The following is a 24777-nucleotide window of genomic DNA, read 5'->3' on the forward strand; positions in this document are numbered from 1 at the left end:
GCATTTATTTCATTGAGTTTTTTCACTATGTCCCACCACTGTTTTCGGGCCATAAGGGTTTCATCAGAAAAATCAGCTGTGAATTTTAAGGATGCTCCTTTGTAAGAGATTTCTTTCTTCGATCTTGCTGCTTTCAGAATTTTGTCTCTGTCTAAGGTTTTGGTCATTTTGATCAGAATGTGTCTTGGGGTATTTTTATTCGGATTTCTTCTAGCTGGTACCCTTCGGGCCTCCTGAATATGGTCACAAGTTTTCTTCAGCTCTGGAAACGTTGTAGCAATGATGTCGTTGAAAGTTTCTTCTTCATAAAGGTTTTCTTCCTGTTCCTCTGGGACTCCAATAATTCTTATGTTACCCCTCTTGGCTTCATCACGATCTTCTCTTGCCATCTGTTCCTGAATTGTGAGTCTCTTTTCCATTTTCTGCTATTTTCTGGAGAGTCTCTGAACTTCATCTTCGAGCTCACTGATTCTGTTCTCAGCAGCTGTTACTCTGCTGCTGAGGCCTTCCACTGAGTTTTTCAATTCGCCTACGAGATTTTTCAGGTCTGACATACATTTCTGATTGCATTTTCCTCATTTCTGCCTTCAAATCCTCTTGTCTTCTATTGGCATTGCTTTCCATTGTTTCTTTTAGTTCCCTAAGCATCCTAAGTAGCTCCCTTCTGAATTCCTTGTCAGAGAGGTTGTCTAACACTGCAGTACTGTTGGTGTCACCTGGGCTAGACTCTTAAATAAGAAAGTTTGATGGACTTTTGCGTTGCTTTACCATTGTGAAAACTGTGGTTTAGTCCTTAATATTCACTGTTACTACTCTGCTTGATATGCAGTGTGAGTTAAGATAGGCTTATGAGTTATTGGCTACTGTGTTTCTAGTGACTGAGTTAAACTAGAGAAGTTTCCATCGAAGAAGGAAGCTTATGGTTCCTATGGCATATGAAGTGGGAAAATATTTCGCGGCCGTGTTAGCGGCCACGGCTCCGGAAAAAGTCCCTGGCACTGAGTGAGGAGTTGGGAACGTTGATGGAGCTAGCTGTGCATGCGCAGAGAAGGTCCCAGGCCCTTGGGGGCGGGCTGTACCTGGTTGCAATAGGAGCCGTTCGCTTGGTTGCCCAGAGCTGGGCCTCCGTGCCCGTCCCACGCAGACCAGGGGTAAAAACGGCTTTCTAGGAGGTGGAGCTAGCTGGGCATGCGCACAGAGGGTCCCAGGCCCTTGGGGGCGGGCTGTACCTGGTTGGAATAGGAGCCGTTCGCTTGGTTGCCCAGAGCTGGGCCTCCGGGCCCATCCCAATAATGAAAGTTTTAACCCCAAAATTCAAGCCCAATACATCAAGATCTTCCGTGAGCTGTATTGTGGATTCACTACCAGCATCTCACCATTCTACAAAGAAGTAATCATTGATGTCAAGAGAGGGGTTCGGCAGGGGGGATACCATTTCATCGAAACTCTTCAGTGCCACCCTCGAGAACATCATGCGACGACTGGAATGGGAAGGAATGGGAGTGAAGATAGATGGTCGGCAACTGTACCACCTCCACTTTGCTGATGACATTGTTTTAATAACACCAAACATCAGCCAAGTGGCACAAATGCTGGCCGACTTTGACCATGAGTGTGGAAAGGAAGGACTACAGCTGAATCTTACGAAGACAATGTTTATGAGAAACAGCCTCATTCCTGATGCCCCATTCGCTTTCAACGGAACGATCATCTCCGAATGCAACAGTTATGTGTACCTAGGTTGAGAAGTCAACATGACAAATGACCTGGCACCCGAGCTGTGCAGGAGGAAGAGAGCGGCTTTGAACGCCTTCAAGAACGTCGAAGAAATAGCTAAGAAGATGAAGAACCTCCGGCTCCGGGCACATCTCTTTGATTCCACTGTTCTTCCTGCATTAACATATGCCTCAGAGACATGGGCTCTATGCAAACAGGATGAGAATGCTATTCAGGTCTCCCAAAGAAGAATTGAAAGAGCTGTGCTTGGAATATCACTTTTCACTCAAATGAGAGAAAGAATTCGGAGTTCCAACATCCGTTGACAATCAAGAATCAGGGACGCTGTCTCGTTTGCCAAGGTGTCAAAAATCAGATGGGCTGGTCAAGTAATGAGATTTAAAGACGACCGCTGGACTAGAGCTGTTACCGACTGGATTCCACAGGATGTCAAAAGACCGCGTGGCCGCCCACCTAACAGATGGTCAGACTTCTTCATCAAGATCATGAGCGATCGGTTTGAGGCTCTTCATGTTCCCAGAGCGAACAGATGCCATTGGGCTACACTAGAACGTGACAAAGACAAATGGAGACATTACTGGCGCCTGCTCGAGCAAATTGACGACTAACAAGTGATTAAGTGAACCCAAAACTTAGAGGAATGCTCCAGGCATCTTGGGAAAAACAGTTTATGGTATCAAATTGGTTTCTAAAAAAGAAAGAAGGGTATTGTTTGGTGATTAAGAAAGATAAAACATGGCTGAAACAAAAGTAACCTCTCCATATCCAATTGCTCAGTTGCCTTGAGTTTTCAACTTCAATTTTATTAAAATATAATTGACACAGAGCTCTGTATATAAACTGTATAGCATAATTACTTATATATATTGAAATATAATTACAACAATGCATGTGACAACCACCAACTCATGGACATACAGAAAAATTCTCCTGTAATATGAACTTTTAGGATACATATCTGTAGCAACTTTCAAATGCATTGTAATTATTGCCATAATTTGACCATCTGCATCCAATTCCACATATGATTATACAGCATTTCTCATTGTCTGATTTATTTCACTTACTGTCATTCATACACACTTCGCATACTGTGAACATGAACACACACAAAAAATGCATATGATAAAATACATGGTATATATCACATTTTGTTCATTCGTTTATCTGTCAGTGAAAATTTAGGTTGTTTTCTGAATTTGGGCACTGTAAATAATGCTACATATATCTTTTTTACATATATCTTCCTCCAGTTATACAGTTATACAACCAGAAATGAAAATGATGGATCATATAGTAACTATATTTTTAAATTTTAGAAAAATTTGCATTTTCACAGTGACTGGACCAATTTACTAACTATACCAATTTTCTTCACTTCCTCATTAGCATTCGTTATTTCTTGTCTTTTTCATAATAGTCATTCTAAGAGGTATGAAGTGATATCCACACAGTAGGTTTTATTTGCATACCTGTAATTTGTGGCACTGAGCACTTAACCATGTTGGCTATTTGGATATATATTTTTGATATGCTATTCAGATCTTTTGCTCATTATGAGTTGGAATATTTTTTGATGTTATTTTTCTATTTACACATTTTAAACTGCTGAAAATTTTAGTAATTATTGGGCTGGAGCCATAGCATCGTAGTGCGTTTGCCTCGTGCAGCCAGCCCGACTGAACCAGGTTCGATTCCTCCGCCCTTCTCAGAGATACTGAGAGTATCTCGCCCGCGTGGCAAAGCCTGGCAAGGTACTCGTGATGTATTCAATTTGCCAAACACAGTAACAACAAGTCTCAAAATGGAGATGTTACTGGGCCTGCTCGAACAAATTTATATATAGAAAATCCAGGAAAAATAAATTTTCTCCAATATTTTGAAATGCATTATCTAGACTATGCTGCACTGCACTGCACTTCACTGTCCTCCCTTTGATCATCGATTTGCTCGAGCGGGCACCAGTAACATTTCACAACAAATTGTGAGACTTGTTGTTACTGTTTTTGGCATATTGAATACGTCATAGGGAGCTTGCCAGGCTTTGCCATGCAGGCGAGATACTCTCGGTAGCTTGCTGGGCTCTCCAAGAGGGGCAGAGGAATCGAACCCAGGTTGGCCGTGTGCAAGACTATGCTAAAGGTAAAAGGTAAAGGCCCTCCCGTTGATCGTCGATTTGCTTGAGCGGGCCCAGTAACGTCTCCATTGGAGACTTTGTTGTTACTGTGTTTGGCATATTGAATACTCTTGGTAGCTTGCTGGGCTCTCCGAGAGGGGCAGAGGAATCGAACTCGGGTCGGCCATGTTGGCCGCTTGTAAGGCGAACGCCCTACCCGCTGTGCTATCACTCCAGCCCAATGGAAACTAGTATTTTATACAAAAATACATATGAACATGTGCACAACATCATTACTCTTAATAGTCATAACTGAAAATTTCCCACTTGTTTTACAATGTTTGAGAGTTTAAAATGAACATTGACACCTATCTATTACAGAAAACTAATCAGCAAGTAACAAAAAAATAATTAATAGACACAACTATCAAAGGAAATTGTAGAAACTTATGCTGAGTGTAAAAGTCAATCCCAAAAGATTACACTATGTATGATTTTATTCATATAGCATTATAAAATATAGAATTTTAGAAATGAAGAATATGTCAGTAGATATCAGGTTTAAGGAGAGGGATCTCCTATTTAGAACATTGCCTGCTCATGTATTCTTCCCACTTACAAAATTTTCTAATTTCAAGAATTTGATATATTTTTATTTATTTATTTATTTATTTTTGTATTTTTTGTATTTATTATTAGTGAAAAGTGTGGCAAAGTAAAATTGGCTCAGATGAATTTCATGTGTGCTTTCAGTGTAAAGAAAAGTGAATCAGAGCCAGAGAGATAGTACAGGGGTTAAGGTACTTGCCTTACATTTAACAGACTTGGTTAGACCCGCTGCTCTGAATGTATACTGCTGAGCGCTTCTGGGCGTGAACCCTAAGTACAGTCAGGAATAATGTTTGAGCACTACTGGATATAGCCCAAAGGAAAATGAACCAATAATCTGGTTGAACTATTTCTTTCTTTTTTTTTTTAACCCCAATAAAACCCCACCCCCCACCCCTCCCCGTCCCTGTGAGGCAGATGAATTCTAGTTAACACTCTATCTGCTTTGATTAGATTCATTGTTTCAATAAAAGATTCACCACTATTATTTAGAGTTTACCCCCCCCCCCCAAATCAGACATGCTGAAAAAGAATTGTGAAGTGATTTGCTTTCTACAGCTGGGTTCAAGAATTAAATGTTGGTTTTGGATTTCTGCTATTTTACCTATTGACCCTGGAAGTATTTCTACTGAAAGTCAGATAGTTAAGAAATTGGTTTCTGTGTTCTGGAGTCGTGGCCGTGCTGGAGAGCCGCTCGTGGGGGGCAACTGGTGGCCTCAGTAGGGCGTGAAGGGCGGAGCGAAACGCCCCCCTTCCCATGAGGTTTTAGTCACCCCCACACTCCCGGCTCATACCTGCTGTCCACAAGGCTCCCATGTGGCCGCCATCTTTCTTTCCAGAGAGGAGAGGGCGAATGGGGCAACACCCTTTCCCCTCCGGCAGACTTGATGGGCTGGATCAACGCATAGTCCGTTCACTTTTCTGCTCCAAGCTGCTGGGTTCTGCATTAAGTCCTTGTGCTTCTGGGGCCATGGCCGTGCTGGAGAGCCGCTCGTGGGGGGCAACTGGTGACCTCGGTAGGGCGTGAAGGACGGACCGGAACGCCCCCCGACCCATGAGGTTTTAGTTGCCCCCACTCCCCCGGCTCATACCTGCTGTCCACAAGGCTCCCATGTGGCCGCCATCTTTCCAGAGGGAGTAGGGCGGAAGGGAGCAACACCCTTTCCCCTCTGGGCAGAAATGATTGCCTGGATTAACGCATAGTCCTTTCACTTTTCTGCTCCAAGCTGCTGGGTTCTGCATTAAGCCCTTATGCTTCTGGGGCTGTGGCCGTGCTGGAGAGCCGCTCGTGGGGGGCAACTGGTGACCTCGGTAGGGCATGAAGGACGGACCGGAATGCCCCCCTTCCCATGAGATTTTAGTCGCCCCCACACTCCCGGCTCATACCTGCTGGCCACAAGGCTCCCATGTGGCCGCCATCTTTCTTTCCAGAGAGGAGAGGGCGAATGGGGCAACACCCTTTCCCCTGCGGCAGACTTGATGGCCTGGATTAACGCATAGTCCTTTCGCTTTTCTGCTCCAAGCTGCTGGGTTCTGCATTAAGTCCTTGTGCTTCTGGGGCCGTGGCTGTGCTGGAGAGCCGCTCGTGGGGGGCAACTGGTGACCTCGGTAGGGCGTGAAGGACGGACCGGAACGCCCCCCTTCCCATGAGGTTTTAGTCGCCCCCACACCCCCAGCTCATACCTGCTGTCCACAAGGCTCCCATGCGGCTGCCATCCTTCTTTCCAGAGAAGAGAGGGCGAATGGGGCAACACCCTTTCCCCTCTGGGCAGAAATGATTGCCTGGATTAACGCATAGTCCTTTCGCTTTTCTGCTCCAAGCTGCCCGGTTCTGCATTAAGTCCTTGTGCTTCTGGGACTGTGGCCGTGCTGGGGAGCCACTCGTGGGGGGCAACTGTTGACCTCGGTAGGGTGTGAAGGACGGACCGGAACGCCCCCCTTCTCGTGAGGTTTTAGTTGCCCCCCACACCCCCGGCTCATACCTGCTGTCCACAAGGCTCCCATGCGGCCGCCATCCTTCTTTCCAGAGAAGAGAGGGCGAATGGGGCAACACCCTTTCCCCTCTGGGCAGAAATGATGGCCTGGGTTAACTCATCGTCCGTTCACTTTTCTGCTCTAAGCTGCTGGTTTCTGCATTAAGTCCTTGTGTTTCTGGGGCTGTGGCCGTGCTCCATACTTAACTCTGATTTTCAGGGAGAAAGATTGGGTGGTTTACTTCTCATTGATCACTTTGTATATAGAGAGATGTTGCGGTTTTGAGAAAAAGTCCTCGTTCCTGCATACTCGAGCTGTGTTTGTAGAGGCTTCTGGTTACCGGGGTTCCATCTGGGGGAGGCGGGATGCGGCACCTACTCCATCTGGAACTTGCTGGTGATCTCGGCTCTTTTTGGAACCTGTTTTTTCTTTTTTTTTTTTCCTCCGGGATCCCGCACCCTCCATGTGTTCCTTCTCTTATGCTGAACGCTTGAATTTGATATTTTTAAATTGAAACAGTTGAAATTGTTTTTTAAAAAACATATATTTTCTTAGGCTGGAGTGATAGCACAATGGTAGGGCATTTGCCTTACAAGCGGTCAACATGGCCGACCCGAGTTCGATTCCTTTGCCCCTCTTGGAGAGCCCGGCAAACTACCGAGAGTATCTCGCCCGCACGGCAAAACCTGGCAAGCTACCCTTGACGTATTCGATATACCAAAACACAGTAACAACAAGTCTCATGATGGAGACGTTACTGGACCCGCTTGAGCAAATAGATGAACAATGGGAGAACCATGAATCTTTTCTTGGTGACATAGTTTACAAATAAATTCTCCTGATCCATCTGTAGCCTGTCTTTTGAACCTACTAAGGGTGTATTTTTGTTTCTTAAAATTCTGAAGTTCAGTTTATCACAGATTTCTTTCATGGGTTGAACATTGGTGCTAAAACTAATTACACTCTCCTAGCCTTATACTGAAGAGATTTTTTTCCTTAAATTTTTTTGTTGAGTTTTATAATTATTTATTTTTAAAAATTAAAAATATTAAAGAACTGTGATTTACAAAGTTATTGATAGCTGAATTTTAGGCATATAATATTTCAATACCCATCTCACCACCAGTGTCAACTTCTCTACATCAGTGTTCCCATATTCCTTCACCACCCCACCCCTACCTCATCCCCAATATCAACTTGACAGACAAATCACAAAGATTCAGTGGCTGCAGCTTAGATTTCATGTTTTCAGTTTCATTGAGTCTGTATTTTGTATATATTGCTATACCACTACACTATCACCAGTATAACTGAAACCCTGATGTCTTTTCTGCTATGAATGAGTCTAGCTGGATAAAGTATTTTGGTGAGGCATTTATTTCATTGAGTTTTTTTCACTATATCCCACCATTCTCTTCGGGCCCTGAGGTATCTTCAGATAAATCCGCTATCAATCTTAAAGATGCTCCTTTATAGGCAATTTCTTTCTTTGATCTTGCTGCTTTCAGGAATTTGTTTCTGTCTAAGGTTTTCTTCATTTTGATCAGTATGTGTCTTGGTGTATTTTTATTTGGATTTCTTCTAGCTAGTACCCTTTGGACCTCCTAAATCTGATCTCATGTGCTTTTCAGTTCTGGGAACAGACTTAGCAATGATGTCTTTGACAGTTTCTTCTTCACCAGAGTTTTCTTCCTGTCCCTCTGGGACTCCAGTGATTCTTATGTTATTCCTATTGGCTTCATTCTGATTTTCTCTTGACATCTGTTGGTTCATTGTGAGTCTCTTTTACATTTTCTGCTATTTTCTAGGAAGTCTCCACACTTCATCTTGCAGCTCACTGATTCTGTCCTCAGCAGCTGTTACTCTACTGTTGAGGCCTTCCACTGAGTTTTTCAATTTACCTACCAGGTTTTTCAGATCTGTCATTTCCATTTGTAATTTTGTTTGCTTTTTACACATTTCTACTCTCAAATCCTCTTGTCTTTTATTGGCTGTGTGTTCCATTGTTCCTTTTAGCTCCCTTTGCATCCTCAGTAGCTCCCTTCTAAATTCCAGAGGGGTTGTCTAGTGCTTCATTACTGGTTGGGTCTTCTGGGCTAGTTTCTTCACTAATTAAACCTTGAGGGCTTCTGTGTTGCTTTACCATTGTGACCTGTGTGGTTTAGACTTTCATGCTCACTGTTATTGTTGTGTTTTTGTTGTAATATTAATTGAGGTGTGGCTAATGATTTATTGGCCATTTAACGTGTTTCTGGTGATCAAGAAGCTCTAATGAAAGTTCCACATAACAGGAAAATTTATGGTTCTTATAGGATATGGCATCGGTTGATGATCTCGTTCTGCTGAGCTGCCGGTAGCCACACCCACTCATGTCCGTACTTTTCGCGGATCTTCTCCTTGTCCTGCATGATCTTCCTGGCCATGGGGCTCAGCGAGGAGAAGGGGAAGACACCAAGAAATGGAATGAATTGCTGGACCCTATGGCATCTCTATTCTTACTTTTTTTTATGACATCTATTTTCTTACTTACATTCCCACCAACAGTGAATGAGAATTCATTTTCATCACATCTCTGCCAACATAGATTGCTCCTGGATTATTTGGTGTGTTATTTGTACTGCTGTCAGATCATATCTCATTTTTGCCTTTATTTGGACTTCCCTGATAATAAATGATGGAGGAACCGCATGAAGGGACTGGCAGAGGAACGCAGGCATGCGGGTCCCGGAGCTGAGATCTCCAAGCCTGCTCTAATCGGGGCTGAGCATCCTCCACCCAGATCCTCCATCTTCCTGTAGGCAGGGGTCACATCCACCAACTGCCCCAAGCACCAGGTAAACCCATCAACGACCAAGACCCAGAGACTGTAAAACCCAGCTCCCGGAAGTGCGCGGCCTGGCAAACTCCTTTTGGAGTCTGGCAAACTCCCTATGGCGTACTAAATATGCCAAATACCAGTAGCAATGATGGGTCTCATTCTCCTAACCCTGAAAGAGCCTTCAATATGGCACTTTTTAAAATCTCAGGGCTAGGACCAAGGAGATGTTACTGGTGCCTGCTTGAGGCAATCGACGAACGACAAGATGATCGTGATCGTGATGGGATATGGAGGGGGAGAATAACCCGTGACTGCGTTAGAGGCCTTGGCTCTGGAAAGCACCTCCATCAGGCCTGTACCCATAGGGGGAGAATAGGCAGGTCCTGGAAAGTTCGCTGCTATTGGTGTGGTCCATTTGTGTTCCTTTCCCCCGAAGGTCTGGGCTTAAAAACTGGCTCTGCCCAATCCCAGTCAATCAAGTGGCTTGGGCAACACACCTACCAGGCTAAGAGGTTTTTTAAAATCATAAATGGATGTTGGATCTTGTCAAAGGCTTTCTCTACATCAATTGATCTAAGAATTGATATAATCATATCAATTTTATATTTACTTTTTTTTTTATTTATCTGGTTAAATTATATGAATTGATTTGTGTAATGTTGAATCATCCTTACATCACTGGGGTAAATTCCACTTGTTTAGGGTATGTGACTTTTTTGGTATGTTATTGGACTCAGTTTTTTATTAAGGATTTTTGTATCAATATAAATGTTAGGGACATTGATCTGAAGTTTATTTTCTGGTAGTTCTCTGTCTTCTTCAGATATTAGTGCAATGTTAGCTTCATAGAAGGAGTTAGAAATGATTTCTGTTGTCTTCAATGTTTTGGAAGAGCTTAAAGACTATAAGGCAGTAAATCTTTCAAATCTTGATAGAACTCATCCCTGAACCTATCAAGACCAGGACTTTTGTTTTTGAAGAGTTTCTTAATGACTATTTCAATTTCCTTTCTTGTAATTGGCATGTTTAGACTTTTTACTTCTCATTCAGCTTTGGAAGATGATATGGCTCTAAGAATCTATTCCATTTAGATTCTCAATTTTAGTAGCAAAAAGTTGTTCATAATATCTTCTCATTATGTTCATTATGTTTTGAATTTCTGATGGATCTGTTGTAAATTTTCCCTTTCATCTCTGATATGATTTATTTGAATGTTTTCTCTTTTATTCCTCGTGAGTCCTGCTGTAGTTTTTATTATTTATCTCCTTTTGCTACTTTTTGAATTTGTTTATTATTCTTTCTCTAGATGATTTATAGTTTTTTAATTAAGTCCAAAGTCCAATTTGAATTGATTTATTTCTGTTTTCTCTGTGATTTTGAGGTTTAGTATTTGATTTTTTTTAATTTTTAAATTTTTTTATTAGTGAAAAACCATGAGGTACAGTTATAGACTTACAAATTTTTGTGCTTGGGTATCAGTTATACAATGATCAAGAACCCATTCCTCCACCAGTGCCCATTTTCCACCACCACGGGTCCCAGTATCCCTCCCACCCCTTATCCCCCCATCCCACCCTGCCTCTGTGGCAGGGCATTCCCTTTTATTCTCTCTCTCTCCTTTTGAGTCCTGTGGTTTGCAAGAGAGGCATTGAGTGGCAATGGTCTATAGTCTACTTTCAGCATGCTTCTCCCACCCTGGGAGGATCCTCCAAAGACCCTTTATTTGGTGCTCCCTTTTCTATCTGAGCTTCGTTTCCCCCTAGCAAGTGTGGCTGGCCTCCAAGCCATGGAGCAAAATTCCTGGCACTAATCTCAGCCACTCCTGGGTGTTACTCTCCCATTTTGTTACTTTATTTTCCCCAGATGAATGTAATCTTTCTGTGTCTATCTTGCTCTTTCTGACTCATTTCGCCTAACATGATATTTTCCATGTAGTACCACTTGTATGTAAATTTCATGACTTCATCTTTTCTAACAGCTACAGAGTAGCCCATTGTGTAAATGTACCAAAGTTTCTTTAACCAGTCATCTGTTCTCACGCACTCAGGTTTTTTCCAGATTCTGGCTATTGTAAAGAGTGCTACAATGAACAAACAAGTGCAGATGTCATTTCGACTATACTTTTTTGCCTCTCTGGGATATATTCCCAGGAGTGGTATTGCTGGGTCAAAAGGGAGCTCAAATACTAATTTTTTGAGAATTGTCCATACTGTTTTCCAAAGGGGTTGAATCAGTCGCCATTCCCACTGGCAGTGAAGGAGGGTGCCTTTCTCGCCACATCCGCGACAACACAGGTTGCTTTTGTTCTTGTGGATGTGGGCCAGTTTCTGTGGTGTGAAATGATATCTCATTGTTTTGATCTGCATCTCCCTGATGATTAATGATGTAGAGCATTTTCTCATGTGCCTTTTAGCCATTCGGATTTCTTCTTTGAGAAAGTTTCTGTTCATTTCATTGCCCCATTTTTTGATGGGGTTGGGTGTTTTCTTCTTGTGGAGTTCAACCAGTTCCTTGTATATCCTTGATATCAATCCCTTGTCGGATGTGTATTTGGCGAATATCCTTTCCCATTCTGTAGACTGTCTTTGTATTTTGGTCACTGTTTCTTTGGAGGTGCAGAAGCTTCTTAGTTTAAGATAGTTCCATTTGTCTATCTCTGTTTTCACTTGCTCGGCCAGTGGTGTGCCATCTTTAAAGATACCATTAGCTTCAATGTCATGGAGGGTTTTGCCAACTTTGTCTTCAATGTACTTTATGGATTCCGGTCTGATATTGAGGTCTTTAATCCATTTTGATCGTACTTTAGTACATGGCATTAGGCAGAGATCTGAGCCCACTCTTTTGCATGTAGCCATCCAGTTTTGCCGGCACAATTTGTTAAAGAGGTTTCCCTGCTCTACCTCACTTTTCTTGACCCCTTATCAAAGGTTAGATGATCATATGCTTGGGCAGAGATGTCAGTATATTCAACCCTGTTCCATTGGTCTACAGCTCTGCCTTTGTTTCAGCACCATGCTGTTCTAATTATTACTGCTTTGTAGTATTGCTTGAAATTAGGGAGGTTGATTCCTCCCATTTTCTTTTTCCCAAGAATTGCTTTAGCTCTTCGTGGGGGGCTTATTGTTCCATATAAATTTCAGGAGTGTTTGCTTCATTTCTTTGAAGAATGTCATGGATATCCTTATAGGGATTGCACTGAATTTGTACAGTGCTTTGGGAAGTATTGCCATTTTGACAATGTTAATTCTCCCGATCCATGAACAGGGGATATTTTTCCATTTCCTCATGTCCTCTTTTATTTTCTGAAGTAGCGTTTTGTAGTTTTCTTTGTACAAGTCCTTTACTTCTTTAGTTAAGCTGATTCCTAGGTACTTGATTTTCTGGGGCACAATTGTAAATGGGATTGTTTTCTTCATGTCACTTTCTTCTCTTTCACTATTTGTGTATAGAAAAGCCATGGATTTTTGGGTATTGATTTTATAGCCTGCCACTTTATTATACAAGTCTATTTTTTCTAGGAGTTTCTTGGTAGAGATTTTAGGGTTCTCTAAATATAGTATCATATAATCTGCTAATAGTGAGAGTTTGATTTCTTCATTCCCTACCTGGATGCCTTTAATATCTTTTTCTTGCCTAATCGCTATTGCAAGTACTTCCAGTACTATATTGAACAGTAGTGGAGAGAGTGGGCATCCTTGTGTAGTCCCTGATCTTAGGGGGAAGGCTCTCAGCTTTTCCCCATTGAGGATGATGTTTGCTGTAGGCTTGTGGTAGATGGCTTTAACTATATTGAGGAAAGTCCCCTCTATCCCGATTTTGGTGAGGGTTTTCATCATAAACGGGTGCTGGTTCTTGTCAAATGCTTTCTCTGCATCTATTAATATGATCATATGATTTTTATCTTTTCTTTTATTGATATGATGGATTATATTGATTGATTTCCTAATGTTGAACCATCCTTGCATCTCCAGGATGAATCCCACTTGGTCATGGTGTATGATCTTTTTGATCACTTAATCACTTAATCACTTAACTTCCCGTTAGTCGTCGATTTGCTCGAGCGGGCGCCAGTAACGTCTCCATTTGTCCCTGTCGCGTGCTAGTGTAGCCCAATGGCATCTGTTCGCTCCGGGAACATGAAGGGCCTCAAACCGATCGTTCACGATCTTGACGAAGAAGTCTGACCATCTGGTAGGTGGGCGGCCACGCGGTCTTTTGACATCCCGTGGAATCCAATCAGTAACAGCTCTAGTCCAACGGTCTCTCTGAGACCTTGGACTCCAGGCTCGGCGGACCCAGGGACAGAGCTTCTCTGCTTGCTCCCACCACCACAGGACGCTTTCCGGACCCGCGCGGCAGCTCCGGCCGAGACCCACGCACAACTGAAGACCCACAGAACAAGATAAGTGGAACTCTCTGAGACCTTGGACTCCAGGCTCGGCGGACCCAGGGACAGAGCTTCTCTGCTTGCTCCCACCACCACAGGTGACAAAGGGATTCTAATCAGGAGCCCCACTCTACCCTGCCCTGCCTGCTTCCATCAACCACCCAGGGATCGAATTGTGCACAGGAGACCCACCCTACCCAGATAAATACCCCACTGGCAGACTTCCACTCTCCACACTATTTCCACTACCCAGCCGTTGCCACACTCCAGGACGCTTTCCGGACCCGCGCGGCAGCTCCGGCCGAGACCCATGCACAACTGAAGACCCACAGAACAAGATAAGCGGAACTCTCTGAGACCTTGGACTCCAGGCTCGGCGGACCCAGGGACAGAGCTTCTCTGCTTGCTCCCACCACCACAGGTGACAAAGGGATTCTAATCAGGAGCCCCACCCTACCCTGCCCTGTCTGCTTCCATCAACCACCCAGGGATCGAATTGTGCACAGGAGACCCACCCTACCCAGATAAATACCCCACTGGCAGACTTCCACTCTCCACACTATTTCCACTACCCAGCCGTTGCCACACTCCGCAAGCGGCCGCGCGACACATCATAAGACACTAAATACACATCTTCTGGAATTGTCGTACCATATTTGATAGGGTTCAAATATGGTAACACCTACAAGGGTGATTAGAGGTCACCCCAAAAGCCTCTATCCCTCTCGGAAAGACTGGCAAGCTACCGAGAGTATTCCGCCCGCACGGAAGAGCCTGGCAAGCTATCCGCTGTGTATTCGATATGGCAAAACCAGTAACTACAACTGGTCTCATTCACCTGACCCTGAAGGCTTCACCGACATGGCAGCATTGAGAAGGATGAGAAAGGAGAGGCCGACAAAATGTCAAGGCCGACCTAGGCTGCCACATCGAAGGAAGACAAAAATGATCATCTGTACTTTCAATGCACGTACGCTAGCATCAGATGCATCCATCGAGGACCTGATGGTACAAGCGCGAATGATCAAGTACGACATCATTGGTCTGACCGAGACAAGAAGGCACGAATCTCACCATGCCGTTTTCGACACTGGAGAAGAATTGTTCCTCGGAACATGCGATAAAAGAGGTGTTGGAGGCGTCGGTGTCCTTGTCAACACAAACTTGGCCAAGAGCATTGATTCATTCGAATGCCTAACAACCCGAATCGGACGTTTACATTTGAATAGATGTGGCTCACTGCCTGCAGTTTCTATCTTCGTTGTCTACGCACCAACATCTCATTATGATGAAAGAGAAATCGAGAAGTTCTACATGGAGCTAGAGAAGTTCTATAAAGAAGACCACACCTTCTACAAGATCATTGTGGGTGATTTTAATGCCAAGATAGGACCGAGAAGATCAGCTGAAGAACTTCACATCGGGACCCATGGCCTAGAATGGAATGAACAGGGTGAGAGACTGTCAGAGTTCATCATGTCGACCAAGACAATCCATGGTAACTCACAGTTCCAGAAGGCAGAATCTAAACGATGGACATGGGAGTCTCCCGGTGGACGATTCCACAACGAAATAGACCACATCATATTCAATCGACGGTTTTGCCTGACTGATGTCACTGTTGTCCCAAAATTTCGAACGGGATCGGACCACCGTCTCCTTCATGCAAAATTCTACTTAACAGAGCGGGGAGAAAGGGCTGCAAAGTTCAAAAAGAGAACTCCCAGAATGACCACCAACTGGGAACTCTTTGGTACTATTGCGGCAACATGGGAAGATGCCATTGTTGACAACATTGACGAGGAATATGATCGACTGGTTCAGCACCTCCATGAATGTGCGAGGAACGCCAAGAGAGAGATAGCCACAAAAAGTCGCCTATCTTCGAAAACTCTTGAGCTAATTTGCCAGCGTGGTTTGGCGCATGCCTCAGGCAACCGCAAGCTAACCTCCGAGCTCACAAAGCAGTGCAGAGATGCGATCAAGGAAGACGTCAAAGAGAGAAGAGCAGAAGTACTGGTAGATGCGGCAGAAGCCGGGAAAAGTATTCGTAAGGCCCGCCTGTCCTTCGCCAACTATAAGACCAAGATGACTGCCCTCCGACGTCCTGATGGATCCATCACATCCTCCAGAATGGCAATGGAGAAGATTATCCATGACTTCTACTCAAATCTCTTCGATAGCCATGACCACTTGCCAACATACCAAATTCCACAGGATGGGTATGTTGTTCCCAACGTTCTCCCCTCCGAAATCCGACACGCCATTTCGTTGGTAAAGAAACAAACAGCACCCGGCCCAGACAAGGTCAGACCTGAACACCTGAAGAACCTGCCGTCAGTACTCATCAATACACTGGCTCGGCTCTTCACTCGCTACCTGTCTGAATGCAAGGTTCCGTCCCAATGGAAAACCAGCAGGACCGTACTACTGTTCAAGAAGGGAGACATCCATGACATTGGCAACTATCGCCCGATCTGCCTATTGTCTGTCATCTACAAGCTGTTCACTCGAGTCATCCTGAATAGGATTGGCAGAACACTAGATGAAGGACAACCATGCGAGCAAGCCGGGTTCCGCAAAGGATTCAGCACCATTGACCATATCCACACAATAACCAAGCTCATTGAGGTTTCTCGGGAGTTCAAGATGCCGCTCTGCTTAACGTTCATTGATTTAAAGAAGGCCTTTGATTCTGTTGAGACGGAAGCGGTCATTGAAGCCCTAGCCAATCAGGGCATTCAAGCCCAATACATCAGGATCCTCCGTGAGCTCTATTGCGGATTCACTACCAGGATCTCACCATTCTACAAAGAAGTGATCGTTGATGTCAAGAGAGGGGTGCGGCAGGGTGATACCATTTCACCGAAACTCTTCAGTGCCACCCTCGAGAACATCATGCGACGACTGGAATGGGAAGGAATGGGAGTGAAGATAGATGGTCGGCAATTACACCACCTCCGCTTTGCTGATGACATTGTTTTAATAACACCAAACATCAGCCAAGCGGCACAAATGCTGGCCGACTTTGACCGTGAGTGTGGAAAGGTAGGACTACAGCTGAATCTTACGAAGACAATGTTTATGAGAAACAGCCTTGTTCCTGACGCCCCATTCGCTCTCAATGGAACGACCATCTCGAATGCAACAGCTATGTCTACCTAGGTCGAGAGGTCAACATGACAAATGACCTGGCACCCGAGCTGAGCAGGAGGAAGAGAGCAGCTTGGAACGCCTTCAAGAACGTCGAAGAAATAGCTAAGAGGACTAAGAACCTCCGGCTCAGGGCACATCTCTTTGATTCCACTGTTCTTCCTGCATTAACATATGCCTCAGAGACCTGGGCCCTATGCAAACAAGATGAGAACGCTATTCAGGTCTCCCAAAGAAGAATAGAAAGAGCTATGCTTGGAATATCACGTTTCACTCAAATGAGAGAAAGAATCCGGAGTTCTCTCATCCGTCGACGATCAAGGATCAGGGACGCTGTCTCATTTGCCAAGGTGTCGAAAATCAGATGGGCTGGTCACGATCTTTTTGATGAGTTGCTGAATTCTACTTGCTACTATTTTGTTGAGAATCTTCGCATCCGTGTTCATCAGGGATATCGGCCTGTAGTTTTCTTTTCTTGTGGTGTCTTTGTTTCCTTTTGCTATTAGAGAGATATGGGCTTCATAGAAACTGTTCGGGAGAGTTTCTGTTTTTTTAATTTCCTGGAAAAGCTTGAGAAGAACTGGCAATAGGTCCAGTTCTTTAAATGTTTGGAAAAATTCGCTAGTGAATCCATCTGGAACTAGGCTTTTGTTTTGGGGAAGACTTTTGATTACAGTTTCAATTTCCTTGATGTGAATAGGTCTATTCTGGTACTTTATATTTTCTTGATTCAGCTTGGGAGATGATAGGAATCCAGGAATTTATCCATTTCTTCCAGGTTCTCTTGTTTCGTGGCATACAGACTTTCAAAGTAGTCTCTTATGATCTTTTTAATTTCTTTGGTTTCTGTTGTGATATCCCCATTCTTATTTCTGATTCGGTTTATTAGGGTTCTTTCTGTCTCTCTGTTTCTTTGTGAGTGTTGCTAGTGGTTTATCTATCTTATTTATTTTCTTGAAGAAACAGCTCTTGGTTTCATTGATCTTTCAATTGTTTCTTTGGTTTCCATGTTGTTGATTTCTGCTCTAAGTTTTATGATCTCTTTCCTTCTGATGATTTGGGCTCCTTCTGTTGATCCTTTTCTAAGATCTTGAGCTGTGAAGTCAAGTTGTTTATGTGCATCCTTTATTCTGTCCTGCGATATGCTTGCAGAGCTATAAATTTTCCCCTTCAAATGGCTTTCGCTGGATTCCCTAAGTTCTGGTAGCTCGTTTCATCATTCTCATTTGTTTCAAAGTATCTTTTGATTTCATCCTTGACTTCCTTCCTGATCTACTCATTGTTAAGCATTGAGTTGTTTAATTTCCAGGTGTTTGATTTGGTTTTCCGTGTCTGTGTGTGATTCACTTCTATCCTCAGTGCATCATGGTCTGAAAAGATTGTTGATACTATTTCTATCTTCCTGATTCTATTTAGGTATGTTTTGTGGCCTAGGACATGGTCTATTTTGGAAATTGTTTCGTGCGCACTGGAGAATAATGTGCATTCTTTCTTTTGGGGGTGTAAAGCCCTGTATAGGTCTATAAGCCCTTTCTCTTCTATTTCTTCTTTCAAAGCCAATGTTTCCTTGCTGAGTTTTGTTCTCGTTGATCTATCTAGAGGTGAAAAGGCAATGTTGAAATCTCTAGCTACTATTGTGTTGCTAGCAATGTCCTCCTTAAAATCTGTTAGCAGTTGTTTTAAATATTTAGCTGTTCCTTCATTAGGTGTGTATACATTAAAGAGTGTGATTTCTTCCTGTTGTACATATCCCTTGATGAAGAGAAAATAGCCTTCGCTGTCCCTTCAATCTGAAATTAATGTTGTCAGATACTAGTATGGCCACCCCAGATTTTTTGAGGGAGCTGTTTGCTTGCAGGATTGTTTTCCATTCTTTGACTTTGAGTCTGTGTTTGCTCTGACTGTTGAGATTAGTTTCTTGTAGGCAACAGAATGTTGGGTTGTCTCTGAATCCATTTTGCCACCCTGTGTCTCTTAATTGGTGAATTAGACCGTTGACGTTAAGAGAGATCTTTGTTATGGGGTTTTGTGTCATCTTTCTCTAAGGGTCTGTTGTGGTTTTAGAGTTTGTCTTGTCTTATAGTAGCCCCTTTAGCCCTTGTTTTAGGTTTGGTTTTGAGTCTATGAAGTTTCTGAGCTGCTGTTTATCTAGAAAATAGTGTACTGTTCCTTAGATTTTGAGTGAGAGTTTAGCCAGATAGAGTATTCTTGGCTAAGCATTCATTTCAGTGAGTTTTTTCACTATATCTTGCCACTGCCTTCGGGCTTGGAGAGTTTCCTCTGATATAAATGCTGTGAATCTAAGAGGTGCTCCTTTGTATGTGATTTCCTTCTTTGACCTTGCTGCTTGCAGTATTGTATTTCTATCGGCAGCATCAATCTTTCTAATTATGATATGTCTTGAAGTGTTTTTGTTAGGGTTTCTTTTAGCTGGTACCCTTCGGGCTCCTTGAACCTGAATGGCTGCATTGTGGAGCTCTGGGAATATTTCAGCAAAGATTTGTTTAACCATGTTTTTTTCATTGGTATTGTTTCCCTGAGCTTCTGGTAGTCCAATGATTCTAATGCTGTTCCTCTTGGAATCATCTCCTAGGACTCTGATTCTCTGTAGAGCTATTTTGAGGTCTCTCGCCACTGTTTGTTGTTGCCTGTTGGTTTGGTGCAGCTGATCTTCCAGCTCACTGATTCTCTCTTCAGTTATGGTCATTCTATTGTTGAGAGAAGAGACTGAGTTTTTCATTTCATATACGGAATCTTTTAATCATGACATTTCTGCTCTCATATCTTCGCTTAATTTGTCGATTTTTTCTGTCATGTTACTGGATATCTGTCTGACTGTTTCATTGAGTTGATTGAATATCTTCATGACTTTGTATCTGAATTCTTAGAGAGATCCCTTAGGTGAGCAGTATCGATAGAGTCTTCTGGATTCTTTTCGTTGTCCTCCCCATATGATGGGGATTTGCGTTGTTTCTTCATATTGCTGTGTAGGTTGGGGACTAGCCCAATTCCACAGAAGCCACGCCCACTTCCGAAGAGGCCACGCCCTCCACAGGAACCTGGGTTTGGGAGGAGATCAGCACAGTGTGAGAGGCGTAGAGGGAAAGGCCAGTATTTGATTTTTTAAATTGAATCACCGTGAGATACACAGTTACAAAACTGTTCATGATTAGGTTTCAGTCATACAATGTTAAAAGTCAAAATTATTTTCCAAAACGTCTACACCCCTTAACTTTTCCACCACCAGTGAAGGAGGGTCCATTTTCTCCCACAACTAGCCAGCAGCTAATGTTTTTGTTCTTTGTGTTTTCTGCCAGTCTCACTGTTGTGAGATGATATTTAATTGTTGTTCTGATTTATATTTTCCTGATGATAAATGACATAGAGCATTTTTTCCCTATACTTTTTGGCTATTTGTACATCTTCTTTGAGAATATTTCTGTTCATCTCACATCCCCATTTTTTGATGACTTGGTTGTTTTTATTTCTTTTTTTAAATTTTTAAAAAAAATTTATTTATTTATTTTGAGTACCCATTCCTCCACCAGTGCCCATTTCCCACCACCACGGATCCCAGTATCCCTCACACCCCCCAACCCCCCATCCCACCCTGCCTCTGTGGCAGGGCATTCCCTTTTGTTCTCTCTTTCCTATTGGATGTTGTGGTTTGTAAAAGAGTTAAGCCTGATTTTTAGGGAGAAACGTAGGATAATATACTTTCCATTGATCACTTTATATATAAGGAGATGTTGTGGGGCCGCATAAGCTGATGTGCGGTTTGGAGTAAAAGTCCTGGTTCCTGCATAGCCTTTCTTCTCTGTGGCTGTGTGCTGTAAAGATGGCGCTGGGGGGCAGCAGGTTGTGGGCATGACTTCCGGAATCAGAGGTTACCTGGGAGCTGGGGCAGTCCCGGCAGTTTTGAGTGAGAGTCCTGATCCCGCATGCTTGGGCTGTGCTTATAGAGGCTCATGGTCTCCGGGGTTCCATCTGGAGGAGGCGGGATGTGGCATCTACCCAATCTGGGACTTCCTGGTGATCTCGGTTCTCTTTGGGACCTGGAACATTCTCCAGGAGCTGTGGAGTCCCCCTCCCCCCACGGCATTTCTTCTCTGTCGGTTGTTTTCTTTTTCTTATAAGGTCATATCAATGCTTTATCCATCTCGAATATTAACTCTTTAGTAGATGAATGCTGGGCAAAGATACGCCAATCTTTGGAAGAGTCCAATCTGGCGTATATCTTTTATTCTCATTCTCATTTCTCTTGCAGTTCAGAAGCGTCATAATTTTATGAAGTCCCATTTGTTTTTTTGCTTCTGTTTGCTTGGCCAGTGACATTGAGTCATTTGAACTTACCTCTTCTATGTCATGTAGTTTTGTATTTGTTTTTCTTAAAAATAGATTTAGGTATGATATTGATGTCTTTAATCCATTTTGGTTTAATTTTGTGTATATATTATAAAGGAGTCTACATTCGTTTTTGTATGTGTCTGACCAATTATTTCAACACCATTTGTTTCAGATATTTTCCTTGTTTCACTTTGCATTATTTGCCCCTTTATCAAAGATTAAATGCTCGTATATCTGAGGATCTCTCTCTGGACTATCAAATCTGTTCTTTATTAAAGTTCCGTACTGTTTTGATAACTAAATCTTTATAGCACAGTTTTAAGTTGAGGAAAGAGAAATCTCCCATCTTTCCCCCTGCAATTGTTGTGGAAATTGGTGTGGGAAGTTATTATTGTTCTATATGAGTTTATGTCTCAAAAAATGCCATGGGTATATTTATAAGGACTGCATTGAATCTATATAATTTTTGAGTAAAATTTTTATTCGGCAATGTTGGCAACGGTGTGTGTGTGTGGGGGGGGGGCTGCAGTGAGGTGAGGGTGGCCTCTGAGGCAGCGTGTTGAGCAGCGACAGTGAGCAGGAACACAGATACAGGTGCCCAAACAGGCACCTAGGAGAGAGAGAGGACCCCTGCAGTTTTAGAAGTGAACATACCCTCAAACATGTAATCACCTAATCTTTGATAAGGGAGCAAGAAATGTGAAGTGAAACAAGGAAAGCCTCTTTAATAAGTGGTGCTGGCAAAACTGGACAGTTACATGCAAAAAAAAAAAATTGGAGTCAGAACTTTATCTAAAATCCATGCACAAAAGTCAGATCAAAATGGATCAAAGACCTCAACATCAAACTCAAATCCATAAGGTACATTAGAGAAAATATAGGCAAAACCCTCCATGACATTGAAGCTAAAGATATCTTCAAAAAACACCACTGACCAAGCAAGTGGAAGCAAAGATAAACAAATGAGACTACATTAAGCTTCTGCACCTCAAAAGAAATAGTGACCAAGATACAAAGACAGGCTCCGAAATGGGAAAGGTTATTCACCCAAAACCCTCTCACAAGAAATTAATATCAAAGATATGCAAAGCATTGGTTGAACTTTACAAGAAAAAAAACATTCAACACCATCAAAAAATGCGGAGAAGAAATGAACAGAAACTTTCTTAAAAAAAGAAATTTGAATGGTCACAGGGCACATAAAATGCTCTTTATTACTAATTACCAGAGAGATGTAAATTAAAACAACAATGAGATATCATATCACACATATGACACATATCCAAAAGAGTAAAAGCAATCAGTGCTGGTGTGGAATTGGAGAGAAAGGGACTCTCCTTCATTGTTGGTGGGAATACCAATTGGTCCAGTCTTTTTGAAAAGCAATATGGTCATTCCTCCAAAACTAGAAATTGAGCTCCCATTAGACCCAGCAACACTACTTCTGGGGATAAGTCCTGGGGGCCTAAAAATAGACAGGAGAAATATGATCTGTACTCTTATGTTCATTACAGTACTATTCACAGTAGCCAGAATATGAACAACCTAAGTGCCCAAGAACAGACGTATGGATAAAGAAACTATGGCAAATCTTCATGATGGAATGCTACTCAGCTATTAGGAAAAATGAAGTCATGAAATTTTCCTATACATGAATGGACTTGGAGAGTACCTACTAAGTGAAATGAGTCAGAAAGAGAGGAAATGGTATAGAATGACTGCATTCACTGTAATAGCAGTGCTATATAGCAGAAGACATATCCACGGCCAGGGAAAACAGGGTCTTGGAAGACTGGTCAATGGTTGGCATCGATCACAAATATGTGTGGGGTGGAGAGTAGGTAAGATAGAGAAGAGACTAGGATGACAATAATAGCTGGAAATCATGCTGGACAAGCACTGAGTGTTAAAAGTATGTAAAGGGATATACTGGATAACCTTTCAGTATCTGCATTGCAAACCACAATGTCCTAAAAGGAGAGAGAGAGAGAGAGAGAGAGAGAGAGAGAGAGAGAGAGAGAAGGGGAGGACAGAGGAGTGGAGAGAGAAGGATAAGAAAAGTGCCTGCCAGAGAGGCAGTTTGGGGAGGAGGGACATTGCTGGTAGGGACATTGCTGTAGGGAAATGTACACTGGTGGAGGGATGGGTGTTGCAACACTGTATGAATGAAACCTAATCATGTACAGCTTTGTAAAGATCTATCTCACAATGACTCAATAATAAAATCTTAAAAAAAATGATTTTCATTTGACAATCCTGATCAACCCATCCATGAAAGGGGAACGTGTTTCCATTTCCTGCTCTTTCTTTTATTTCTTTTAGTAGTCATTTAGTTCATTTGTATAAGTCTTTTACATCTTGTTTTATCCTTATTTTAAAATAAAAAAATTTATTTTTGTCAAGGTACCATGATTTACATTTATTCATAGTTGAAATTTAAACTTACAATCTTCCAGCTCAAATTTTAGTACCCATGTCAAAACCCTCCACCAGTGTTCCCAAGTTCCCTCCCGTGTCCTCTCAGCCTGCCACCAAGCAAGCACAATTTTAAGTTTGATTGTTGAAGTTTGAATCTCATGTGTTCAGTATTTTTGACTCTACCTAGACCACTCCTCTACACCTACCTAAGTCCACTTGACCCACGCCCTCATTTTGTTCCCTGTCTCTTTTACTTCCCCACCCCTAGGGAAAATTTATTTCCTTCTCGATTATTCTTCTCTCTATACTGAGGTCAAAGGTAATCTAGACACCCCCTTTAATAAATTACGTTCCATTGTCCAGTTATTCTATACACCATGTATTAATAAGATCATGTGTTTACTCTTCTGACTTGCTTTATTTAACATGGTATTCTCAAGTTTCACTCATGGTGTGGTGAATTTCATTATTTCATCATTACTTACAGCTGGGGCTGAAGCTGGAGTGATAGTACAGTGAGTTGGGTATTTGCCTTGCATGCGGCCAACCCGGCTGACCCGGATTCTATTCCTCCACCCCTCTCAAAGAACCCAGTAAGCTACCGAGAGTATCTCATCCGCATGGCAAAGCCTGGCAAGCCTCCCGTGATGTATTCGATATGCCAAACATAGTAACAACAAGTCTCACAATGGAGACGTTACTGGGTCTGCTCGAGCAAATTGATGAACAACGGGAGGACAGTGCTACAGAACTACTTACAACTGCATAGTATTCTATTGTGTTCATATACCATGTTCATGATCTATTGATCTACCATTGGGCACCTAGGTTGATTTCATATTTTAGCTCTTGTATTAAGTGATGCAATAAATAATGGTGTGTATGTCTTTTTGAATAAATATTTTTGTGTCTTGGGGATAGATACCAACAAATGGAATTACTGGGTAGTATGGCAGCTACATTTTTGGTTTACAATCTCTATTTGTTTTCTACAGGGGTTGAACAAAGCAAATTTCCCACCAACAGTGGATGAGTTCCTTTTTCACCACAGCATCACCAACCCAGATTGTTCCCAGTATTTTTGATACGTGCCATTATCATTGATGTGAGATATCTCATTGTTGTCTTGATTTGTAGCACTGTAGCACTGTCACTGTCATCCCATTGTTCATCGATTTGCTTGAGTGGGCACCAGTAATGTCTCCATTTTGAGACTTG

This window comes from Sorex fumeus, unplaced genomic scaffold (assembly GCF_029834395.1).
Source record: "Sorex fumeus unplaced genomic scaffold, SorFum_2.1 ptg000007l, whole genome shotgun sequence".
NCBI lineage: Eukaryota > Metazoa > Chordata > Mammalia > Eulipotyphla > Soricidae > Sorex > Sorex fumeus.